Source organism: Ambystoma mexicanum, chromosome 11, assembly GCF_040938575.1.
Source record: "Ambystoma mexicanum isolate Mex_15411 chromosome 11, UKY_AmexF1_1, whole genome shotgun sequence".
NCBI lineage: Eukaryota > Metazoa > Chordata > Amphibia > Caudata > Ambystomatidae > Ambystoma > Ambystoma mexicanum.
This window is the reverse complement of record NC_090934.1, coordinates 1,261,459,362-1,261,483,781: the sequence shown is the minus strand read 5'-3', so window position 1 is coordinate 1,261,483,781 and position 24,420 is coordinate 1,261,459,362.

Below are 24,420 nucleotides of genomic sequence, written 5' to 3'. Positions count from 1 at the left end.
GGGTGGTGGTGCAAGGGGACATGAGTGGGGGCCTGCTGGCAGGTGCCCTGCACTGCTGGGGGGTGGGGGTGCAAGGCGACATGAGTGGGGGCCTGCTGGCAGGTGCCCTGCACTGCTGGGGTGTGGGGGTGCAAGGGGACATGAGTGGGGGACTGCTGGCAGGTGCCCCTCAGTGCTGGAGGGTGAGGGTGCAAGGAGAAATGAGTGGCGGGGTGGGTGTGCAAGGGGACATGAGTGGGCCATGAGTGGGGGCCTGCTGGTAGGTGCCCTGCACTGCTGGGGGGTAGGGGTGCAAGGGGACATGAGTGGGGGCCTGTTGGCAGGTGCCCCTCAGTGCTGGGGGGTAGGGTGCAAGGGGACATGAGTGGGGGCCTGCTGGCAGGTGCCCTGCACTGCTGGGGGGTGGGGGTGCAAGGGGACATGAGTGGGGGCCTGTTGCCAGGTGCCCCTCAGTGCTGTGGGGTGGGGATGCAAGGGGAAATGAGTGGGGGCCTGCTGGCAGGTGCCCTGCACTGCTGGGGGGTGGGTGTGCAAGGGGACATGAGTGGGACATGAGTGGGGGCCTGCTGGCAGGTGCCCTGCACTGCTGGAGGGTGGGGGTGCAAGGGGACATGAGTGGGGGCCTGTTGGCAGGTGCCCCTCAGTGCTGGGGGGTGGAGGTGCAAGGGGACATGAGTGGGGGCTGTTGGCAGGTGCCCCTCAGTGCTGGGGGTGGGGGTGCAAGGGGAAATGAGTGGGGGCCTGCTGACAGGTGCCCTGCACTGCTGGGGGGTGGGTGTGCAAGGGGACATGAGTGGGGGCCAGCTGTATATATGGGCTTTTTGTTAGCACAGGGACGCTACCGCCTGCCTTCGTGTGGCGGACATGTGTTGATGTACATAGTTGACTTTTGGTTTGTGCCATGAGATCGCCCTGCACTGCTGGGGGGTGGGGATGCAAGGGGACATGAGTGGGGGCCTGTTGGCAGGTGCCCCTCAGTGCTGGGGGGTGGGGGTGCAAGGGGACATGAGTGGGGGCCTGTTGCCAGGTGCCCCTCAGTGCTGTGGGGTGGGGATGCAAGGGGAAATGAGTGGGGGCCTGCTGGCAGGTGCCCTGCACTGCTGGGGGGTGGGTGTGCAAGGGGACATGAGTGGGACATGAGTGGGGGCCTGCTGGCAGGTGCCCTGCACTGCTGGAGGGTGGGGGTGCAAGGGGACATGAGTGGGGGCCTGTTGGCAGGTGCCCCTCAGTGCTGGGGGGTGGAGGTGCAAGGGGACATGAGTGGGGGCTGTTGGCAGGTGCCCCTCAGTGCTGGGGGGTGGGGGTGCAAGGGGAAATGAGTGGGGGGCTGCAGACAGGTGCCCTGCACTGCTGGGGGGTGGGTGTGCAAGGGGACATGAGTGGGGGCCTGCTGACAGGTGCCCTGCACTGCTGGGGGGTGGGGGTGCAAGGGGACATGAGTGGGGGCCTGTTGGCAGGTGCCCCTCAGTGCTGGGGGGTGGGTGTACAAGGGGACGCAGGTGCCCCTGAGTGCTGGGGGGTGGTGGTGCAAGGGGACATGAGTGGGACATGAATGGGGGCCTGCTGGCAGGTGCCCTGCACTGCTGGGGTGTGGGTGTGCAAGGGGACATGAGTGGGACATGAGTGGGGGCCTGCTGGCAGGTACCCTGCACTGCTGGGGCGTGGGGGTGCAAGAGGACATGAGTGGGGGCCTGTTGGCAGGTGCCCCTCAGTGCTGGGGGGTGGGTGTGCAAGGGGACATGAGTGGGGGCCTGCTGACAGGTGCCCCTCAGTGCTGGGGGGTGGGGGTGCAAGGGGACATGAGTGGGGGCCTGCTGGCAGGTGCCCTGCACTGCTGGGGGGTGGGGGTGCAAGGGGACATGAGTGGGGGCCTTCTGGCAGGTGCCCCTCAGTGCTGGGGGGTGGGGGTGCAAGGGGACATGAGTGGGGGCCTGTTGGCAGATGCCCCTCAGTGCTGGGGGGTGGGGGTGCAAGGGGAAATGAGTGGGGGGTGGGTGCAAGGGGACATGATTGGGACATGAGTGGGGGCCTGCTGGCAGGTGCCCTGCACTGCTGGGGGGTGGTGGTGCAAGGGGACATGAGTGGGGGCCTGCTGGCAGGTGCCCTGCACTGCTGGGGGGTGGGGGTGCAAGGGGACATGAGTGGGGGCCTGTTGGCAGGTGCCCCTCAGTGCTGGGGGGTGGAGGTGCAAGGGGACATGAGTGGGGGCTGTTGGCAGGTGCCCCTCAGTGCTGGAGGGTGGGGGTGCAAGGGGAAATGAGTGGGGGGCTGCAGACAGGTGCCCTGCACTGCTGGGGGGTGGGTGTGCAAGGGGACATGAGTGGGGGCCTGCTGACAGGTGCCCTGCACTGCTGGGGGGTGGGGGTGCAAGGGGACATGAGTGGGGGCCTGTTGGCAGGTGCCCCTCAGTGCTGGGGGGTGGGTGTACAAGGGGACGCAGGAGGTGCCCCTGAGTGCTGGGGGGTGGTGGTGCAAGGGGACATGAGTGGGACATGAATGGGGGCCTGCTGGCAGGTGCCCTGCACTGCTGGGGTGTGGGTGTGCAAGGGGACATGAGTGGGACATGAGTGGGGGCCTGCTGGCAGGTGCCCTGCACTGCTGGGGCGTGGGGGTGCAAGAGGACATGAGTGGGGGCCTGTTGGCAGGTGCCCCTCAGTGCTGGGGGGTGGGTGTGCAAGGGGACATGAGTGGGGGCCTGCTGACAGGTGCCCCTCAGTGCTGGGGGGTGGGGGTGCAAGGGGACATGAGTGGGGGCCTGCTGGCAGGTGCCCTGCACTGCTGGGGGGTGGGGGTGCAAGGGGACATGAGTGGGGGCCTTCTGGCAGGTGCCCCTCAGTGCTGGGGGGTGGGGGTGCAAGGGGACATGAGTGGGGGCCTGTTGGCAGATGCCCCTCAGTGCTGGGGGGTGGGGGTGCAAGGGGAAATGAGTGGGGGGTGGGTGCAAGGGGACATGATTGGGACATGAGTGTGGGCCTGCTGGCAGGTGCCCTGCACTGCTGGGGGGTGGTGGTGCAAGGGGACATGAGTGGGGGCCTGCTGGCAGGTGCCCTGCACTGCTGGGGGGTGGGGGTGCAAGGCAACATGAGTGGGGGCCTGCTGGCAGGTGCCTGCACTGCTGGGGTGTGGGGGTGCAAGGGGACATGAGTGGGGGACTGCTGGCAGGTGCCCCTCAGTGCTGGAGGGTGGGGGTGCAAGGAGAAATGAGTGGCGGGGTGGGTGTGCAAGGGGACATGAGTGGGCCATGAGTGGGGGCCTGCTGGTAGGTGCCCTGCACTGCTGGGGGGTAGGGGTGCAAGGGGACATGAGTGGGGGCCTGTTGGCAGGTGCCCCTCAGTGCTGGGGGGTGGGGTGCAAGGGGACATGAGTGGGGGCCTGCTGGCAGGTGCCCTGCACTGCTGGGGGGTGGGGGTGCAAGGGGACATGAGTGGGACATGAGTGGGGGCCTGCTGGCAGGTGCCCTGCACTGTTGGGGGATGGGGTGCAAGGGGATATGAGTGGGGGCCTGCTGGCAGGTGCCCTGCACTGCTGGGGGGTGGGGGTGCAAGGGGACATGAGTGGGACATGAGTGGGGGCCTGCTGGCAGGTACCCTGCACTGCTGGGGGTGGGGGTGCAAGGGGGCATGAGTGGGGGCCTGCTGGCAGGCGCCCCTCTGTGCTGGGGGATGGGGGTGCAAGGGGTCATGAGTGGGACATGAGTGGGGGTCTGCTGGCAGGTGCCCCTCAGTGCTGGGGGTGGGGGTGCAAGGGGACATGAGTGGGGGTCTGCTGGCAGGTGACCTGCACTGCTGGGGGGTGGGGGTGCAAGGGGACATGAGTGGGGGCCTGCTGGCAGGTGCCCCTCAGTGCTGGGGGGTGGGGGTGCAAGGGGACATGAGTGGGGGCCTGTTGGCAGGTGCCCCTCAGTGCTGGGGGGTGGGGGTGCAAGGGGAAATGAGTGGTAGCCTGCTGGCAGGTGCCCTGCACTGCTGGGGGGTGGGTGTGCAAGGGGACATGAGTGGGGGCCTGCTGGCAGGTTCCCTGCACTGCTGGGGGGTGGGGGTGCAAGGGGACATGAGTGGGGGCCTGTTGGCAGGTGCCCCTCAGTGCTGGGGGGTGGGGGTGCAAGGGGACATGAGTGGGGGCCTTCTGGCAGGTGCCCCTCAGTGCTTGGGGGTGGGGGTGCAAGGGGACATGAGTGGGGGCCTGCTGGCAGGTGCCCTGCACTGCTGGGGGGTGGGGGTGCAAAGGGACATGAGTGGGGGCCTGCTGGAAGGTGCCCCTCAGTGCTGGGGGGTGGGGGTGCAAGGGGACATGAGTGGGGGCCTGTTGGCAGGTGCCCTGCACTGCTGGGGGGGTTTAGGTGCAAGGGGACATGAGTGGGGGCCTGTTGGCAGGTACCCCTCAGTGCTGGGGGGTGGGTGTGCAAGGGGACATGAGTGGGGGCCTGCTGGCAGGTGCCCCTCAGTGCTGGGGGGTAGGGGTGCAAGGGGACATGAGTGGGGGCCTGCTGGCAGGCGTCCTGCACTGCTGGGGGGTGGGGGTGCAAGGGGACATGAGTGGGACATGAGTGGGAGCCTGCTGCCAGGTGCCCTGCACTGCTGGGGGGGTGGGGGTGCAAGGGGACATGAGTGGGGGCCTGCTGGCAGGTGCCTTGTACTGCTGGGGGGTGGGGGTGCAAGGGGACATGAGTGGGGGCCTGCTGGCAGGTGCCCTGCACTGCTGGGGGGTAGGGGTGCAAGGGGACATGAGTGGGGGCCTGCTGGCAGGTGGCCTGAACTGCTGGGGTGGTGGGGGTGCAAGGGGACATGAGTGGGGGCCTGTTGGCAGGTGCCCCTCAGTGCTGGAGGGTGGGTGTGCAAGGGGACATGAGTGGGGGCCTGCTGGCAGGTGCCCCTCAGTGCTGGGGGGTGGGGGTGCAAGGGGACATGAGTGGGGGCCTGCTGGCAGGTGCCCTGCACTGCTGGGGGGTGGGGGTGCAAGGGGACATGAGTGGGACATGAGTGGGGGCCTGCTCACAGGTGCCCTGCACTGCTGGGGGGTGGGTGTGCAAGGGGACATGAGTGGGACATGAGTGGGGCCTGCTGGCAGGTGCCCTGCCCTGCTGGGGGGTGGGGGTGCAAGGGGACATGAGTGGGAGCCTGTTGGCAGGTGCCCCTCAGTGCTGGGGGGTGGGTGTACAAGGGGACGCAGGTGCCCCTGAGTGCTGGGGGGTGGTGGTGCAAGGGGACATGAGTGGGGCATGAATGGGGGCCTGCTGGCAGGTGCCCTGCACTGCTGGGGGGTGGGTGTGCAAGGGGACATGAGTGGGACATGAGTGGGGGCCTCCTGGCAGGTGCCCTGCACTGCTGGGGGGTGGGGGTGCAAGGGGACATGAGTGGTGGCCTGTTGGCAGGTGCCCCTCAGTGCTGGGGGGTGGGTGTGCAAGGGGACATGAGTGAGGGCTTGCTGGCAGGTGCCCCTCAGTGCTGGGGGGTGGGGGTGCAAGGGGACGTGAGTGGGGGCCTGCTGGCAGGTGCCCTGCACTGCTGGGGGGTGGGGGTGCAAGGGGACATGAGTGGGGGCCTTCTGGCAGGTGCCCCTCAGTGCTGGGGGGTGGGGGTGCAAGGGGACATGAGTGGGGGCCTGTTGGCAGGTGCCCCTCAGTGCTGGGGGGTGGGGGTGCAAGGGGAAATGAGTGGGGGGTGGGTGCAAGGGGACATGATTGGGACATGAGTGGGGGCCTGCTGGCAGGTGCCCTGCACTGCTGGGGGGTGATGGTGCAAGGGGACATGAGTGGGGGCCTGCTGGCAGGTGCCCTGCACTGCTGGGGGGTGGGGGTGCAAGGGGACATGAGTGGGACATGAGTGGAGGCCTGCTGGCAGGTGCCCTGCACTGCTGGGGTGTGGGGGTGCAAGGGGACATGAGTGGGACATGAGTGGGGGCCTGCTGGCAGGTGCCCCTCAGTGCTGGGGGTGGGGGTGCAAGGGGACATGAGTGGGGGACTGCTGGCAGGTGCCCCTCAGTGCTGGAGGGTGGGAGTGCAAGGAGAAATGAGTGGCGGGGTGGGTGTGCAAGGGGACATGAGTGGGCCATGAGTGGGGGCCTGCTGGCAGGTGCCCTGCACTGCTGGGGGGTAGGGGTGCAAGGGGACATGAGTGTGGGCCTGTTGGCAGGTGCCCCTCAGTGCTAGGGGGTGGGGTGCAAGGGGACATGAGTGGGGGCCTGCTGGCAGGTGCCCTGCACTGCTGGGGGGTGGGGTTGCAAGGGGACATGAGCGGGACATGAGTGGGGGCCTGCTGGCAGGTGCCCTGCACTGCTGGGGGATGGGGTGCAAGGGGACATGAGTGGGGGCCTGCTGGCAGGTGCCCTGCACTGCTGGGGGGTGGGGGTTCAAGGGGACATGAGTGGGACATGAGTGGGGGCCTGCTGGCAGGTACCCTGCACTGCTGGGGGTGGGGGTGCAAGGGGGCATGAGTGGGGGCCTGCTGGCAGGCGCCCCTCAGTGCTGGGGGATGGGGGTGCAAGGGGTCATGCGTGGGACATGAGTGGGGGCCTGCTAGCAGGTGCCCCTCAGTGCTGGGGGTGGGGGTGCAAGGGGACATGAGTGGGGGTCTGCTGGCAGGTGACCTGCACTGCTGAGGGGTGGGGGTGCAAGGGGACATGAGTGGGGGCCTGCTGGCAGGTGCCCCTCAGTGCTGGGGGGTGGGGGTGCAAGGGGACATGAGTGGGGGCCTGTTGGCAGGTGCCCCTCAGTGCTGGGGGGTGGGGGTGCAAGGGGAAATGAGTGGTAGCCTGCTGGCAGGTGCCCTGCACTGCTGGGGGGTGGGTGTGCAAGGGGACATGAGTGGGGGCCTGCTGGCAGGTTCCCTGCACTGCTGGGGGGTGGGGGTGCAAGGGGACATGAGTGGGGGCCTGTTGGCAGGTGCCCCTCAGTGCTGGGGGGTGGGGGTGCAAGGGGACATGAGTGGGGGCCTGCTGGCAGGTGCCCCTCAGTGCTGGGGGGTGGGGGTGCAAGGGGACATGAGTGGGGGCCTGCTGGCAGGTGCCCTGCACTGCTGGGGGTTGGGGGTGCAAAGGGACATGAGTGGGACATGAGTGGGGGCCTCCTGGCAGGTGCCCTGCACTGCTGGGGGGTGGGGGTGCAAGGGGACATGAGTGGTGGCCTGTTGGCAGGTGCCCCTCAGTGCTGGGGGGTGGGTGTGCAAGGGGACATGAGTGAGGGCCTGCTGGCAGGTGCCCCTCAGTGCTGGGGGGTGGGGGTGCAAGGGGACGTGAGTGGGGGCCTGCTGGCAGGTGCCCTGCACTGCTGGGGGGTGGGGGTGCAAGGGGACATGAGTGGGGGCCTTCTGGCAGGTGCCCCTCAGTGCTGGGGGGTGGGGGTGCAAGGGGACATGAGTGGGGGCCTGTTTGCAGGTGCCCCTCAGTGCTGGGGGGTGGGGGTGCAAGGGGAAATGAGTGGGGGGTGGGTGCAAGGGGACATGATTGGGACATGAGTGGGGGCCTGCTGGCAGGTGCCCTGCACTGCTGGGGGGTGATGGTGCAAGGGGACATGAGTGGGGGCCTGCTGGCAGGTGCCCTGCACTGCTGGGGGGTGGGGGTGCAAGGGGACATGAGTGGGACATGAGTGGAGGCCTGCTGGCAGGTGCCCTGCACTGCTGGGGTGTGGGGGTGCAAGGGGACATGAGTGGGACATGAGTGGGGGCCTGCTGGCAGGTGCCCCTCAGTGCTGGGGGTGGGGGTGCAAGGGGACATGAGTGGGGGACTGCTGGCAGGTGCCCCTCAGTGCTGGAGGGTGGGAGTGCAAGGAGAAATGAGTGGCGGGGTGGGTGTGCAAGGGGACATGAGTGGGCCATGAGTGGGGGCCTGCTGGCAGGTGCCCTGCACTGCTGGGGGGTAGGGGTGCAAGGGGACATGAGTGTGGGCCTGTTGGCAGGTGCCCCTCAGTGCTAGGGGGTGGGGTGCAAGGGGACATGAGTGGGGGCCTGCTGGCAGGTGCCCTGCACTGCTGGGGGGTGGGGTTGCAAGGGGACATGAGCGGGACATGAGTGGGGGCCTGCTGGCAGGTGCCCTGCACTGCTGGGGGATGGGGTGCAAGGGGACATGAGTGGGGGCCTGCTGGCAGGTGCCCTGCACTGCTGGGGGGTGGGGGTTCAAGGGGACATGAGTGGGACATGAGTGGGGGCCTGCTGGCAGGTACCCTGCACTGCTGGGGGTGGGGGTGCAAGGGGGCATGAGTGGGGGCCTGCTGGCAGGCGCCCCTCAGTGCTGGGGGATGGGGGTGCAAGGGGTCATGCGTGGGACATGAGTGGGGGCCTGCTAGCAGGTGCCCCTCAGTGCTGGGGGTGGGGGCGCAAGGGGACATGAGTGGGGGTCTGCTGGCAGGTGCCCTGCACTGCTGAGGGGTGGGGGTGCAAGGGGACATGAGTGGGGGCCTGCTGTCAGGTGCCCCTCAGTGCTGGGGGGTGGGGGTGCAAGGGGACATGAGTGGGGGCCTGTTGGCAGGTGCCCCTCAGTGCTGGGGGGTGGGGGTGCAAGGGGAAATGAGTGGTAGCCTGCTGGCAGGTGCCCTGCACTGCTGGGGGGTGGGTGTGCAAGGGGACATGAGTGGGGGCCTGCTGGCAGGTTCCCTGCACTGCTGGGGGGTGGGGGTGCAAGGGGACATGAGTGGGGGCCTGTTGGCAGGTGCCCCTCAGTGCTGGGGGGTGGGGGTGCAAGGGGACATGAGTGGGGGCCTGCTGGCAGGTGCCCCTCAGTGCTGGGGGGTGGGGGTGCAAGGGGACATGAGTGGGGGCCTGCTGGCAGGTGCCCTGCACTGCTGGGGGTTGGGGGTGCAAAGGGACATGAGTGGGGGCCTGCTGGCAGGTGCCCCTCAGTGCTGGGGGGTGGGGGTGCAAGGGGACATGAGTGGGGGCCTGTTGGCAGGTGCCCTGCACTGCTGGGGGGGTGGAGGTGCAAGGGGACATGAGTGGGGGCCTGTTGGCAGGTACCCCTCAGTGCTGGGGGGGTGGGTGTGCAAGGGGACATGAGTGGGGGCCTGCTGGCAGGTGCCCCTCAGTGCTGGGGGCTAGGGGTGCAAGGGGACATGAGTGGGGGCCTGCTGGCAGGTGTCCTGCACTGCTGGGGGGTGGGGGTGCAAGGGGACATGAGTGGGACATGAGTGGGAGCCTGCTGGCAGGTGCCCTGCACTGCTGGGGGGTGGGGGTGCAAGGGGACATGAGTGGGGGTCTGCTGGCAGGTGCCCTGTGCTGCTGGGGGGTGGGGGTGCAAGGGGACACAAGTGGGACATGAGTGGGGGCCTGCTGGCAGGTGCCCTGCACTGCTGGGGGGTGGGTGTGCAAGGGGACATGAGTGGGGGCCTGCTGGCAGGTGCCCTGAACTGCTGGGGGGGTGGGGGTGCAAGGAGACATGAGTGGGGGCCTGTTGGCAGGTGCCCTGCACTGCTGGGGGGTGGGTGTGCAAGGGGACATGAGTGGGACATGAGTGGGGCCTGCTGGAAGGTGCCCTGCACTGCTGGGGGGTGGGGGTGCAAGGGGACATGAGTGGGGGCCTGTTGGAAGATGCCCCTCAGTGTTGGGGGGTGGGTGTGTAAAGGGACATGAGAGGGGGCCTGCTGGCAGGTGCCCCTCAGTGCTGGGGGGTGGGGGTGCAAGGGGACATGAGTGGGACATGAGTGGGGACCTGCTGGAAGGTGCCCTGCACTGCTGGGGGGTGGGGGTGCAAGGGGACATGAGTGGGACATGAGTGGGGGCCTGCTGGCAGGTGCCCTGCACTGCTGAGGGGTGGGGGTGCAAGGGGACATGAGTGGGACATGAGTGGGGGCCTGCTGGCAGGTGCCCTGCACTGCTGGGGGGTGGGGGTGGAGGGGGGCATGCGTTGGTGATCAGCAGTGCAAGGTGACATGTGGCTTGGCTGGGTGGCATGCCCATGGTGGATGGGCTGCCTGCGGGACTTGACCAGGGGTGCAGGGTATTCCCCTGTGGTGTGGGCTGCCTGGAGGGGCCGTGGAGGGTGTAGAGGGAACACCTGGGAGGACCCACACTGCCAATTCATGTGTAGGACTCCCCTGCACCCCAGATATACACGTACCCCACTCGCACAGGGCCTGTCGCGTGTGAAACTTCCCGTGCACCCCCGAAATACACGTACCCCGCTCGCCCAAGGCCAATCGCGTGTGAAACTTCCCGCGCACCCCAGATTTACACGTACCCAGGCCAATCGCGTGTGAAACTTCACGTGAACCCCAGGAATAAACGCACCCCACTCGCACATGGCCTACCGTGTGTGAAACTTCCCGCAACCCCAGATTTACACGCACCCCGCTTGCCCAAGGCCAATCGCGTGTGAAACTTCCCGCGCACCCCCGAAATACACGCACACGCTATTTTTGACACAGCGAGTGTTCGTGTTTGTCTCGTACCCCTTTGCACGTCATTTGTCCTAGAGGGCCACAGTATGGGACAATCATCAGAGCTGTATATACCTGCTTTTTGTTAGCGCACATTTTGGCGCACATTTTTTTCATGCGCAGGGACGCTACCGCCTGCCTTCGTGTGGCGTACGTGTTTAGGCCTGTGCGCGTCTTCGCCGGTGCGCTGGTTTGCCCTATTCGATTCCATGAATACGTGTTGTAGGCGAGCGTGTGGGCGTTCCGCGCACTTGCCTCCTGTACTTCCCCCGTGACGCCCACATTTTCACGCGTTGCTCCCCATTCCGCGTGTCACGCCCCATGTTACGCCTACTTTTGTTATGTGCGCCGCGCTATGTGCGCTTTCGCTGTGGCCGTAGCGCACACCGTTAGATGACCTGTGCGCTGGCATGCTCCACGCAGATTTTCAGCGCACATCCCAGATTTTACTCGCGCACAGACTTCCATTAATGGATGTGCGCGGGTTTTGCTGCGATTATCGCACTTGCACTGCGATTCGCACGGTTTTGCACGCTTGCGCGGGAATTTTCAGCGCAGATTAATTCCATGAATCGGCCTATAAATATGCGTTTGTAAGATTTGCTTTTAATCTCTGCTTTAGAGTAATGCTACTATCATTACATTTGAACGATCCACATTTCTTTTTAATATATGCAGTGTAGTGACCTGCATTGATTGTGGCTCCTGTGTGGTAGATTATACCTATTGTTGTGAAGGTTTTCTTACCAAGTGACACTTGACCGTATGTGAATCCAGTCAGCTTGCAGTTGTTTTTGGTACCATCTGCATTGTAAAGTAGAAGCATTAGTATTATGTAGTTACTATGTGTTTGTATCAGTAAGGTGAGCGATTATCTAAATTGCAGATAGTACATAATCTGCCATGGTTTGCACTTTGTAGAAGTTGCTGAAATGGAATGGATTCACAATTAGGTATGGATACATACACAAATCGCTCATTAGGGATTTGTTCCTGTGTCACATTGTTACAGAGAGTGCATTTATGTTTCCACATGTATGAAATCTGGAATATTCATTTATAGGTATGTTTTTGTTTTCGAGTACTTGTAGTAAGTACATTAGAAATTCTTGTGGATCTTCTTGTGAGTTTATAGTGAATCTCACCATTCCAGCACAGTAGTCCAAATCTTGTCTTATTCCGTGAATGCTATACGTGTTGTCAGGATTGTTTTTTGCGTTTCTATGAAGGACTAACATTTGCAAGCACAATTGGTCCGTACTGTGTAAGTAAATGTTGTTAACAATTGGTGGCAATTGAAATAGAATATTCATTGCTACATTTGCGTAGCAATTTACACCAGTTTCATTTGAAAATTTGAATGGACCAGATAGTTCTGTCTCCGAGTGATTTCTTCTGAGTTTCTGTTCCTTCTTTGAAGAAGTACCTGATTTACTTTCCCTAATAGGTTCTTCTTTGCTTGTGGTAATTGATGAAGTATTAGCTTCTTTTGTTTTCTTTAAAGGATTTGCAGTCAGATTCTGTTGCATTTCTGTTTGAATTAGTTTTCTTTTACAACGTTTTCCTTTTTCTGGAACAAGATATGATTTCAGATGGGGGTGTACAGTGAACACAGTCTATTGTATTCTAAAATGCAAGGAATATCAGCGTTCACTTTAGTTGCATCAAAGTTGATTAGAAATAGACCGTCAAGTGTACGTAAGCGTGATAGTGCTACGTAGCTCATGCCTTCTTTAAAGACTGTGGGCCTCATTACGACCCTGGCGGTAAGGGGTTAACGCCAGCATTAGCTGCGCCGACCCCTTACCGCCAACTACGAGGTCCCTTAGCGCCATGGCGCTTTTAACACCTGCTTTTAGCAGGTGTTAAAATCCATGGCGCTAAGGGACCATGGAGTTAATTACGCCACCGTAATTTACGGTGGCGTAATTAACGCCTTCCCCACTCCCATTATGCCCTATGGGGCAAAAATGGGAATGGGGAAGGGTAAATGGGGATTGGGGACTTACCGCCCCGCCGACCTCGGAATGGGGCGGTAAGTCCGCCAACCACCATGGCGTAAACGTAGTTTACGCCATGGTGGTAAAGTCACGGCCCAGGCGGTAACTTACCGCCTGGGTCGTAATGAGGCCCTGTGTTTCCTATATCTATCAATGCTTTGTCTAGGGTAAGACTTTGGGATTTATGAATGGTGACTGCATATGCTAGAGTTAGAGAAAATTGTTCTCTACGTACATACATGTCTTTGAAGAGAAGGAATCGAGCTGTTGAGCGCCCTATCCTTTTTACTTCTGAAAGTTTGTCAAAGCGAATATTGACAAACTGAATGTTGTTGTCACGTGGGTATGTTTGAAAGCCAACAACTGCACTCAGCGCCCCATTAACTAGTCTTTGCTCCACGTCAAGGTTACATTTAAGCATTACTCTACAATTTAAGGATAATTTTAATATTTTTTCCAACCCAGCTGAGTTGGAGATAGAATTTTATAAAGTATTTAGTCTTGTTGTGGCTTGCTTACCATGTACGTCCAGTTTGTCTGTGGAGCAAATTTCAATTATTGGTTGCATTTCTTTTTTTAACATTGTTTCATTGAATTTGAAACAGCTTGCAAGAGTTGGCATTAAGGCCATACAATTGACATTTTTGTGCGCTAATTGTTCCATAACATCAGTAGAACATGTGTTATCACCATAAAGTGCATGGATGTGCCGGTTTTTCAATATTGCTTGTGCTTCTTGAGATAGTACACCATTTCTAATACTTTTTAAAATGTTGGCGTAAGTGAGGTCTGCAGATTGACGCATGTTTTCTGTTAATTCTCTGTATTGGAAATGTTGCCAAAGGTTGACATTTCCTATGCTGCCAACTTTTTTACGGCAGAGTTTGTGTCCTTTATTTATTTATTTGCATTTATAAAGCGCACAAAACTGCCCTGGGGCATCGTGGCGCTGTTACAGCAGACTTAGGGCCTCATCACGACTTGGGCGGTAGCGGTAACACTATTAGCGCGGGCGGTATTAGCCCTACCGCCAAACTCCCCGGCGCTAATAGCGCGGGATCACGACTTTGGCGGACTTGGGAGTCCCCATTCCCCATTGAGCCCATTCGGGAATGCCCCATTCCCCATTGGGCTCAATGGGGAAAATTCGCGCTCTTACCGCCGGCGGATTTCCCGCCGGCGGTAATAGCGCGAATCTTCGGCGGATTTCCCCCCAGCTAAGGGCTGGGGGGAAATCCACCGAAGTCCTGCTTTGGCTGACCCTTAAATCCGGCGGTAATAGCGCTACCGCCGGATTTAAGGGTTACCGCCAAAGTCGTGATGAGGCCCTTAGTCTTGAACACAAACATAGGAATATGTTTACAGATGAAAACCGAGTTACAGAGTACGTTTCACATTGGTAATAAACATTGAGCTTAGAGGTTATGCTATGCTGTGGTTACAATGCAAGTATGAATGTGCATGTGGAGGACTTTAGCGGAATAGGAGGGTTTTGAGGTTTTTACGGAAGGTGTGGTATGATTTTTCGTTCCTTAGTGAGGTAGGTAAGGAGTTCCAGTTTTTAGGTGCGAGGTGTTGGAAGCTGGTTCCTCCCGCCCTGGATCTTTGAAACGTGGGGACATCAATCATGTTGGTGCGGTGAGCTCTGGTGGGTCTGATGGAGGCTTTCGGTGTGATTCTTTCTGCGAGATAGGGTGGGGCATCCAGGGAGAGGCATCTATGGGTGATGGTCATGGCTTTGAAAAGTATGCGTTCTTTCACGGGTAGCCAGTGAGCATCTTTCCTTGCTTGCGAGATGTGTTCTCTTTTTGGAATGGACAGCGCTGCCCGGAGCGCGTTGTTTTGCGTGATTTGGAGTTTTTTTAGGTTGTGGGCGGAGGTGCCTAGGAACAGGGCATTACAGTAGTCTAGTTTAGTACCTGTAGTGGCTCTGGCGATGGACAGGCAGTTTTTAGTGGAGAGAAAAGGCTTGACAGCATTTATCACCTTGGAGGTGAGTGCTGAGGAAGAGGCTATGGCGTTGACCTGCAGTGATAGGTTTTTGTGGTGCTCCTTAATTTTTGTTTGTAGGAGTTCAATTTTATTTAACAGGGCAGATTGTATGGAGTTGCACCAGATTTGGTCTTTAACAATGTCTTGTGATTTGGTGGCCGGTGTGGTGAGTTCGTTGAAAATGGCGAAGAGTTCTTTAGATTCGGAGCTTGCATTAGCAATTCTATCATTATAAGAGACTGATTTAGCTGTGATTATGGCTTTTTTGTATTGGGCAGTGATTTTTTTGTAGGAGGATAGGGTGGCTGGGGAAGGCGATTTCTGCCAGGAGTTTAGTGCTTTTCTGTGAGCGGAGTTCTTTGAGTTCAGTGGAGAACCAGGTATTTGAGTGTTTGATATTTCTGGCTTTTCTGGTCTGCAAGGGGGCAATGGCGTCAATGGCGGTGCTAATGGTGCTCTTGTAGATATCTGCTAATTCTGACGGGTCAGATGACTTGAGGTCTGTGGAGAGGATGTGAAGGTGGGGTGTAATTTTATCTTTAGTGAGATTTTTTGCACATCTTGCCAGTGCTGGGGGGATGGGGTTAGGTTTGTTTGTGTTAGATACGGCGGGAATGAAGAAGTGAATGAGGTGGTGATCTGACCAAGGAGTCGGGGTATTGGAGCTAATGTCGATGTGACAGTTGTGGTCGGCTATCCAGTCCAGGATACGGCCTTTGTTGTGTGTGGGTGAGGTTATTATTTGGTCGAAGCCTAGTTCTTTTAAGGCTATTGCAAGAGATTTAGCTGGCTTGTCCTTTTTGTCGTTATACCCCAGGTTAAGGTCACCTAGAAGGATGCTTTTGGAGGTGAGTTTTAGGTTTTCTGTTAGGTGGTGTACAAGGTTCTGATGGAACTCTATTAGTGGGCCGGGCGGGCGGTAGACTAGGTTGAAGGTGATGGTGGAGTTAGGGGAGAGGGCAATTTTTATAGCTAGAGAGTCTATGGTGTCACCAAGATTGGAGGTGATTTGATCTTTCAGGATGAATGCTACCCCACCACCTACTGAGGAGCAATGTTCCCTCTAAGTTGTGTTCATGTGCGCTTGCCCAGCTTCCTTTTGGGTGGCACTCAGAAGAATTTTAACAGCGCACACAGACAATTCCCTTCTAATCAAAAAGATTTAATAAGGCACAAGCCACGGCAGGTACGTAATATTTGCTTCTCTAAAAATTAAGCTAAATTATGATAACTAGTCTTGATATTCTGGTCTAGCCTACTTACTTTGCTTTACTATGCAAGCTTGACCTTAAACGCCCAATAAAAAGAATACATCCACAAGAGGTTAAAAATGAATATGAAAAAGTGGTCCCATGAACAGAAGGTATAACTAAGATATGCCTGTACACATTAACCAAATTATCTTCCCTCCCTGCCAATGACTCCTATACTTGACTCTACCCCATGTATACCTTATGACTCAAACGTCTGCCTGAGGCCACATTCAGATATTACCAGACAACCTTGACTGTCTACCATGGCTCTATAAAAGATTACCAGACTTTGACCTACATCCACTTGTTTTATGTTTGTTATAATATGATTGGCATTCAAGCATATTACATTTCTCTTTACTCTTGGTGCTTTTGCAAAATCGTCACCCAGACTATGTAACCCAACTGTCAGCTCAAATATCAGATACTGATTGTAAGTAAGAAGGCTACTTTGATGTGTAATATCATGCCATGCTTCCAATTCTTTGGACAGATGTCACAAGCACTTTGAAGCGGCCCCCTTAACGCATTATAAAATTCAAATATTAATTTGCCCTCTAAGGATTTTGAGTAGGCAAATTTCATGCTCAACGTCTACCTTAGCACTGCTAACATTACTCTATAAGTGGAGAGCAACATTGCAACTTCATTTACTTGGCCTGCATGTTGTAAGTCTAGAAACGACCCTAAACCAAGTAGAGAAGGTGTATTATATTGGCCACAAACGAATTGCATCATGTGCGTTCAACCACAGGGCATCCATCTTGTGCAACATCTGCCATTTTTGCTGATCTCTCTTTTGCTCTTCTGTTAAATGCTTTGCCATAACATATTATATTCTGAAAAGCTCATACGCGGTACAAGGCCACAGCCTGCAGGTTGAAAGATCAGCCCAGACAGGAATGCCAAACAGTACAGAAATACATTGTTTTCCTCCCTCATGAAATCCTTGAGAGCAAGCAGAAACAGCATTTTATCAGCGGGCCAGGTGCTGGCCTGTCTCACTAAAGCTGTAGAAATAGGCAGTTGATATATGAATTATACTTTTCTAGTGGACCTCCTTCACGGATCTTCCTTAGAACGGGCTGACCCAGAGTTCACGAATAGAAACTAGTAGATAAGGTGCTGTGGAATGTGTCTCTCCCGCGAACACAATATCCTCACTGAACGAGTGCTTTATGTTCTTTATAACAAAGAACTATGTCTGCAACTGTTGCTGAGTATAATAGATTAAGAAACATGTCATAATGTGTCATATTTGTCATAATTGTCAATCACCGAACCCTAGCTGAAGAAGATACATTATGGGCGGTTCTGATGTGCCTTGAAGCCTAATATTTTGTATATATGTAACTGTTTGTATGATGTTCGCTCTCTTGCGTCCCACGAGGTCTGAGTGACACACGTTGCGAGACGTTAGACCCAGTCGGGCGACTGAGCATATTTTTGCAATAAACCCTAGTACTTGGAAATCAAACCTCGTGTCTGTCGTATCACTAGTATATGGTGATTGTGGCTCGGTTTCCATATGCGGAGGGTCTTCAAGGCCTAGCAAAGTGATACGGTATGGACTATGCCTGACATTATTTGTATATACTATTAGTGAAACAGATATTCAGATACCTGGAATGCTTTTCACACAATCTTCAGCCTTTGCAAGTTTTCAGAGTTCCATGGGGCATTGACAATAACAAATTATATGGCAATTCACTTCTATACAAAAACGGTTGCACTTGTATAATTCTAACCATCAATGTAAAGATGAGTTATGTTGCAGACAATCTTGTATCCACTTCATAGTAATTATGCACATACAGATTGATGACATTTTCTTAAACTGCACATGATATAATTTACTTATGTTTTGATCACAAAGTATTGTCGGTATGCACACTTCCCAGTTAGTGTTTTACTGCTACAATCCCTCACTTTTTACAGAGCCTTGTCAACTAGTATTGAGGTTAACACAGGGGGACTATCACGGGAGAGCAGTCCATCAGTGTGAAGTACAAATCAGCAACCTTTCAAAAACTGAATCAAAGGTTTTGGCAGTACAGTACAGTGAAGAACATGTGTTGATTGTCTGCTAAAGAATAGGAAACTCTTGTAACAGTCTAGGAAACTGCACCTTCTGTTTCTTTCTATGCTCTGCTACTGAGGGCTTTTCAATATAATCATGTGTTTGCATTTAATGCCTCTATCAACCCTAATGCATCTTGTTCAACTAATAGCAGTGAATTGCAGAAAAGAGGTCTCTAGTTAAAGAAGACTTCTCTGAATCTGTTGTATTTCTGAGCATTGCTGCTATTTACTTAAAAGGCAAATATAGGTGATTTTGTTCAACGGGGCTCCCGGAGAAACCTCAGAAAGGCTCTTGTTGAATTTTGTCTAGGCTGTGGTGATGAGGGATGGACTTGTCATAATGTGCCTTGTCATTTCACTTCATATGTCAGGGTTACACGCATGGTTCTGATATGATTTTGCTCCCTACTCGGTCTCAAATCATTTTTCAGGGAATAAACTAATTAGCTTTGCGACTAGGGATATTGCATGCTTATTAAAATGTTATTTCCCTTAATATTCTAATTGAGATCAGACAGTAATATTATTTGAGTTCCTACCAATGCCACTGCTCTACTGGTCATAGATTTAAAGAAAATATCAGTGGAACTTTGGGTAGAAGCAGGGGGTAGGCTCGTATATGTTCATGGTTTCCCGTTTTTGTTGGGCGCATTTTCCTTTTTTTTTTTAGGAAGTAAAAAATGGACGGTGTATATGCCTCTTAGCTGTAAGCCTGGTTTTGAGCAAATGTCGTCACAATTCACAAGAGCGCGTAATGTGGATAGTAAGCAGCGCCCCAGGAAATCTGATCATCATATTCTGTGGTGCAGTTATTCTGATGCAATTGTCAGTACACAACCTATGATAGGCATGTTATCCTGGCCCTTGAATTACTTCATTAAAGTGGCACATGAATTATTGTTTTTGGACACATTCCTTTTAGTTGCCATTATTTTGTTTGCAAAAATAGTGTCCTGTCTACATTTTTTGACAGCCACATCAGTGGTGAGCGATGTGTTTTTTTGTAATAAACTTGTGTTATTTTCCTGTGGCATTAACACTTTCTGTAATGTCTCTGAGCAGTGTCGACACATGAATAACCAGAACTAAACCTAGTGTTTATCCTGAGCATACAAAGCTTTTTTTGCACATACACTTTTCTTCTCTGTACAGGAGTACTCTTCTTAGGTATTATGGCATATCTTGAAGTCCTGAACTGGATGATGAGCTCTCCTTATAATCACATATCAAATATTTGGTTATTTTAGCCTATATGTTTGGAAACATTTTTTGTAAGATGCACCTTTTACACTGATTTTAACAAATTGCAGCAGTTGGGAAGGGGTCATTTCCTTCCAAACTCTTTGGAGATGGCAGCTCACTAACTACACACGCTCACAAAGTGGCTTACCTCATTATTAAGGTGCGCACATGGAAAAATAATGTGTGCACAAAAGCTAACCATTTCCGCACTTAGGGAAAAATAATTAGAGGGAACATTGCTGAGGAGAGGCGGTCTTGCCGGATAATGGCGTATCCCTGTGGGATAGTAAGGTTGAGGGCTGGCCCTGCAGCGCTGTGCAGCCATGTCTCGGTGATGGCTAAGATGTCGAGGTCCAAGTTAATTAGGAGTTCGTGAATTTCAGTGGCATGGGCAGGGATGGATCTAGCATTAATGAGGGCACACTGTAGGTTGTGTGTGTGTTGGGCTGAGGTAGGGGTGGTGTTGAGTGGTGCCGCCGGGATGGGGTGCGGCATGGCGGGTTTAGGTAAGGGTGATTTGACTGTAAGGGCTGGCGTATTAGGCGTGTTAAGAGTGATGGGAGGTGCTTGGTGGGTGAGTCTAGGGTATCTAGAACGGAGACCTAGGAGTTGGTTCCTGATGTGGATGGGTCTGGTGTAGGAGGTTATGCTGGGTGGAGGATGACGTGCTGTGGGGATGCTTTCAGTGAAGAATGATGGTAGGAAGTAAGTAGGAGGAATGTTGGAGAGGAATGCCAGTGGGGCAGCTGGTGAGCTGGTGGATTGGGGATGAGGCATGGCGAGGGTATCGTTCAACACGGCACAAATAGAATCAAAGTGCAGTGTAGGCAGCAAAATCACGGCACAATAGAATCATAAATACAGATGGGGCAAGATCTGAGGCACAACTAGGGATGGGACCATAGGCATAACAGAATATTAAATAGTGGGTAGATTCGAATTTTGCAAGGGGTGGCTAGAGCACAGTATGCGAATGCACAGGGGGAGTCAGCAAATGCGAGTGGGATTAGGATAGTACATGCATAAGTACACGAGGCGCTATGGCGCGCACGTTTAGAATTAGTGTTATGAGGAAGTTTGCAGGTCAGGCTGGATGGAGGTCGACATAGTAGGCGATCAGGAAACAGTTTGTACAGTACCTTCGGTGGAGTGGCTGACGGGCAGAGTTCCTGGCCAGTGGGCAGTGATCGGGCAGGGACAGGCACAGGACAGACGCCTTAGTGTGCGCCTTGTTGTGGGCCGGCTCACGCCTGCCGGTCCCACAGGATCAGAGAAGTGGATACGCTGGGCGGGGAGGACCAATCAGGTCAGCGATCAGCAACCGTTCTGCGGTGCGATCATGGCGGCCATGTTGGCGTTGTGTGCTCTTCTGGTCGGCATCGGGGTGCTGTGGCATGCGGGCATTCAGCGGATCAGATCTCTGGAATGGGATGCGAGCACGTTGGCTGTGGGCTGCTCCGGCAGCCAGGAGAAAGGAGCTCCTGCTCCTGTAGACGCTGCGAACGATATCCCTCGGCACAGGACAGGCGCCTTAGTGTGCGCCTTGTTGTGGGCCGGCTCACGCCTGCCGGTCCCACAGGATCAGAGAAGTGGATACGCTGGGCGGGGAGGACCAATCAGGTCAGCGATCAGCAACCGTGCTGCGGTGCGATCATGGCGGCCATGTTGGCGTTGTGTGCTCTTCTGGTTGGCATCGGGGTGCTGTGGCATGCGGGCATTCAGCGGATCAGATCTCTGGAATGGGATGTGAGCACGTTGGCTGTGGGCTGCTCCGGCAGCCAGGAGAAAGGAGCTCTTGCTCCTGTAGACGCTGCGAACGATATCCCTCGGCACAGGACAGGCGCCTTAGTGTGCGCCTTGTTGTGGGCCGGCTCACGCCTGCCGGTCCCACAGGATTAGAGAAGTGGATACGCTGGGCGGGGAGGACCAATCAGGTCAGCGATCAGCAACCGTGCTGCGGTGCGATCATGGCGGCCATTTTGGCGTTGTGTGCTCTTCTGGTCGGCATCGGGGTGCTGTGGCATGCGGGCATTCAGCGGATCAGATCTCTGGAATGGGATGCAAGCACGTTGGCTGTGGGCTGCTCCGGCAGCCAGGAGAAAGGAGCTCCTGCTCCTGTAGACGCTGCGAAGGATATCCCTCGGCACAGGACAGGCGCCTTAGTGTGCGCCTTGTTGTGGGCCGGCTCACGCCTGCCGGTCCCACAGGATCAGAGAAGTGGATACGCTGGGCGGGGAGGACCAATCAGGTCAGCGATCAGCAACCGTGCTGCGGTGCGATCATGGCGGCCATGTTGGCGTTGTGTGCTCTTCTGGTCGGCATCGGGGTGCTGTGGCATGCGGGCATTCAGCGGATCAGATCTCTGGAATGGGATGCGAGCACGTTGGCTGTGGGCTGCTCCGGCAGCCAGGAGAAAGGAGCTCCTGCTCCTGTAGACGCTGCGAACGATATCCCTCGGCACAGGACAGGCGCCTTAGTGTGCGCCTTGTTGTGGGCCGGCTCACGCCTGCCGGTCCCACAGGATCAGAGAAGTGGATACGCTGGGCGGGGAGGACCAATCAGGTCAGCGATCAGCAACCGTGCTGCGGTGCGATCATGGCGGCCATGTTGGCGTTGTGTGCTCTTCTGGTCGGCATTGGGGTGCTGTGGCATGCGGGCATTCAGCGGATCATATCTCTGGAATGGGATGCGAGCACGTTGGCTGTGGGCTGCTCCGGCAGCCAGGAGAAAGGAGCTCCTGCTCCTGTAGACGCTGCCAACGATATCCCTCGGCACAGGACAGGCGCCTTAGTGTGCGCCTTGTTGTGGGCCGGCTCACGTCTGCCGGTCCGACAGGATCAGAGAAGTGGATACGCTGGGCGGGGAGGACCAATCAGGTCAGCGATCAGCAACCGTGCTGCGGTGCGATCATGGCGGCCATGTTGGCGTTGTGGGCTCTTCTGGTCGGCATCGGGGTGCTGTGGCATGCGGGCATTCAGCGGATCAGATCTCTGGAATGGGATGCGAGCACGTTGGCTGTGGGCTGCTCCGGCAGCCAGGAGAAAGGAGCTCCTGCTCCTGTAGACGCTGCGAACGATATCCCTCGGCACAGGACAGGCGCCTTAGTCCTAAGGTTTTAAAAATAGGTTCACCTTTCACTGGTGTCAATTGTAGAAGATCTCCGAAAACGATCATGTGTTTTCCTGCAAAGAGCTCTTCGTAGTTTGTTTTAAGTACTTCTTGCAATCTGAGGTGAATCAAAGCCAACAATATGTTGGCGACCATGCTCCCTTCATCTATTAGTAGCATTTTCATTTGTTTTAATACTCTGCGTAGTTCCATTGCAGCTTCTGCAGAAAGTTTGTAATAGTCTAATTTGTTTTGGTGTTCTACTGGAAGGAGTAGTAATCGGTGTAAAGTGACACCGCCTATGTTGTAGGCAGCTAAACCTGTGGGGGCAGTTACAACAGCTGACAGTTTGTTGTTTGTCAATTGTTGAAGGAACTTGCTGAAGATTTTGATTAAGAATGTTTTTCCTGAACCAGCTTCACCACTGACGTACAACAGTATAGGTTTGTAATTTTGGCAGGTACATTTTTTATTTTCATGTTGTACACCATGTGCAATTACTTTTGTTACTTCTTCAAAAATGGTGCGCTGATCTTTGTCACATTTTGATTGTAGTACAGTTAAGTCTTCTATATCTTCTTCATAGTGACACATGGTGTTTTCCACTTCTGTCATAGCTAATTCTGCATCATTTGCTATTAGTGGCTGTCCTGGTGGTTCTTGACTTCCTGTTACAGAAGGTTGACTACTGTTGGAAGTGTCCTTATCTAGTTGGGCCTGGAGTTCTTCTTCGTGTTGCTGTTCACATCGGTGATAGCGCTTTCATTTGCTTTGAAAGCGTCTTCATAACAGTCATAGTTATCTAGTATCTCTTCCTCTTTTCTCCATGGTTTAAAAAGTTGTAGCAGGGACATGTAATATAGTTCTTTCTGTTGAGGAGTTTTTAATGATAATTTGACATTATTAATTAAGCTTTGCTTGGTAAGTTTCACTAAGCTGCCTTCACAATCTGTCACGTTATATCTACCTTTCCTTTCATCAGGTTTTATATTATTTTTGTATGCAAAGTTTTGGGCTATGTGGTATAGACACATGGTTTCCAAAGTCGTACTGCTGTTCTGGTAGTATGTGTCTAGTAAATTGTTTTTTTAAAATGTCTTGGCTGTTGGGATCATTTTTGGCAATTGTTTCTATGTCCTCATATGATTTGTGAACTCTTTTTCTAGATTTAGCAGGACCAAGACTTAGCCATACTATATTTTCAGATTTTCCATACAAAGCAGTACCGGTTAAACGATCTGCAGCTTCATAGGCGCCTCATTCTCTATGAGAGAGCATTTATATGCCTAGGCTGTACAATTTCTGAGATAGTGTTTTGTCTGATGATAGGTCATTCCAGAGGTCATGAAGCTCTTTTTTTTTGTTGCTTTTGTTAAGTAGGCTGTAACACATCGTGTAACTGCAGTGGAATTGTCTGCAATGTACTGCACATCTATGTTTGTATTCCATAAGAGGGCATTGTAATCATTGACATATTTTGATTCTTCTGTTCTTTTTATGTAATACATGTTCTTAGGTGATTTACCTTTAACACTATGTCGAACTGAAGACATGAAGTTGTTCACTTCACCTGTTTCTGTAACTGGTCTAGGGAAACCAAAGCAGCATTTGGTGTAATATTTCCCTTTGCTTTTGCATTTGCGACGACAATATTTGCCACATTTGTGTCTTTGAAATTGTACAATCTGTCCATGAAGGTCACTATGTGTCCTTTGTGAAGGGATTTCACAAGTGACATATTTTTGGATGAACTGCAAAACAGTGGCATCACTGTCCTGACCAAATTTAGGTGCACCTTTGATCCATAAAAGCATGTGGATATGTGGTGCTCCTCTGGCTTGGTATTCTTTTCCCCAAAAGAAGTGTTGCACTTCTCCGAGGGGAGGAACAGTTTTATTACAAATAAAGTGTAGCATAGCAATGAAACGATGGTGGAAATATCTTGAAATATTAACAGGATCTAGAGATTAAAGTTCTCCAGGTTTTAGTATATCTATGTTGGTTTTGTTGTTGTTTGATATGCGTAGGAAATCATGTAAATCTTCCCATGCATAGTCTGTACAACTTAATGTAACAAACCAAGTAGGTGGTCCAAGGTTTCTGATCATACAACCTACATCTCCGTGCCGTCGGAACCAGTATTCTTTCGTACCACACATGTTTGCAAACAGATTTGTTATACTTGATTGTAAAACCTCATCTTTTTCTTGCACTTTTTGTATTAAATGTGTAGCTGACATATTTTGAAAGTGGGTTCCAGATTTCAATATGTGTGCAACTCCATAACATAGGGTTGCTAGTTCACTTTCAAAGAGTAGGTGGAATATGTATTCCACATTTTGTCTAAATCTGGGATCTTCAGAATACATTCGTAATGAGC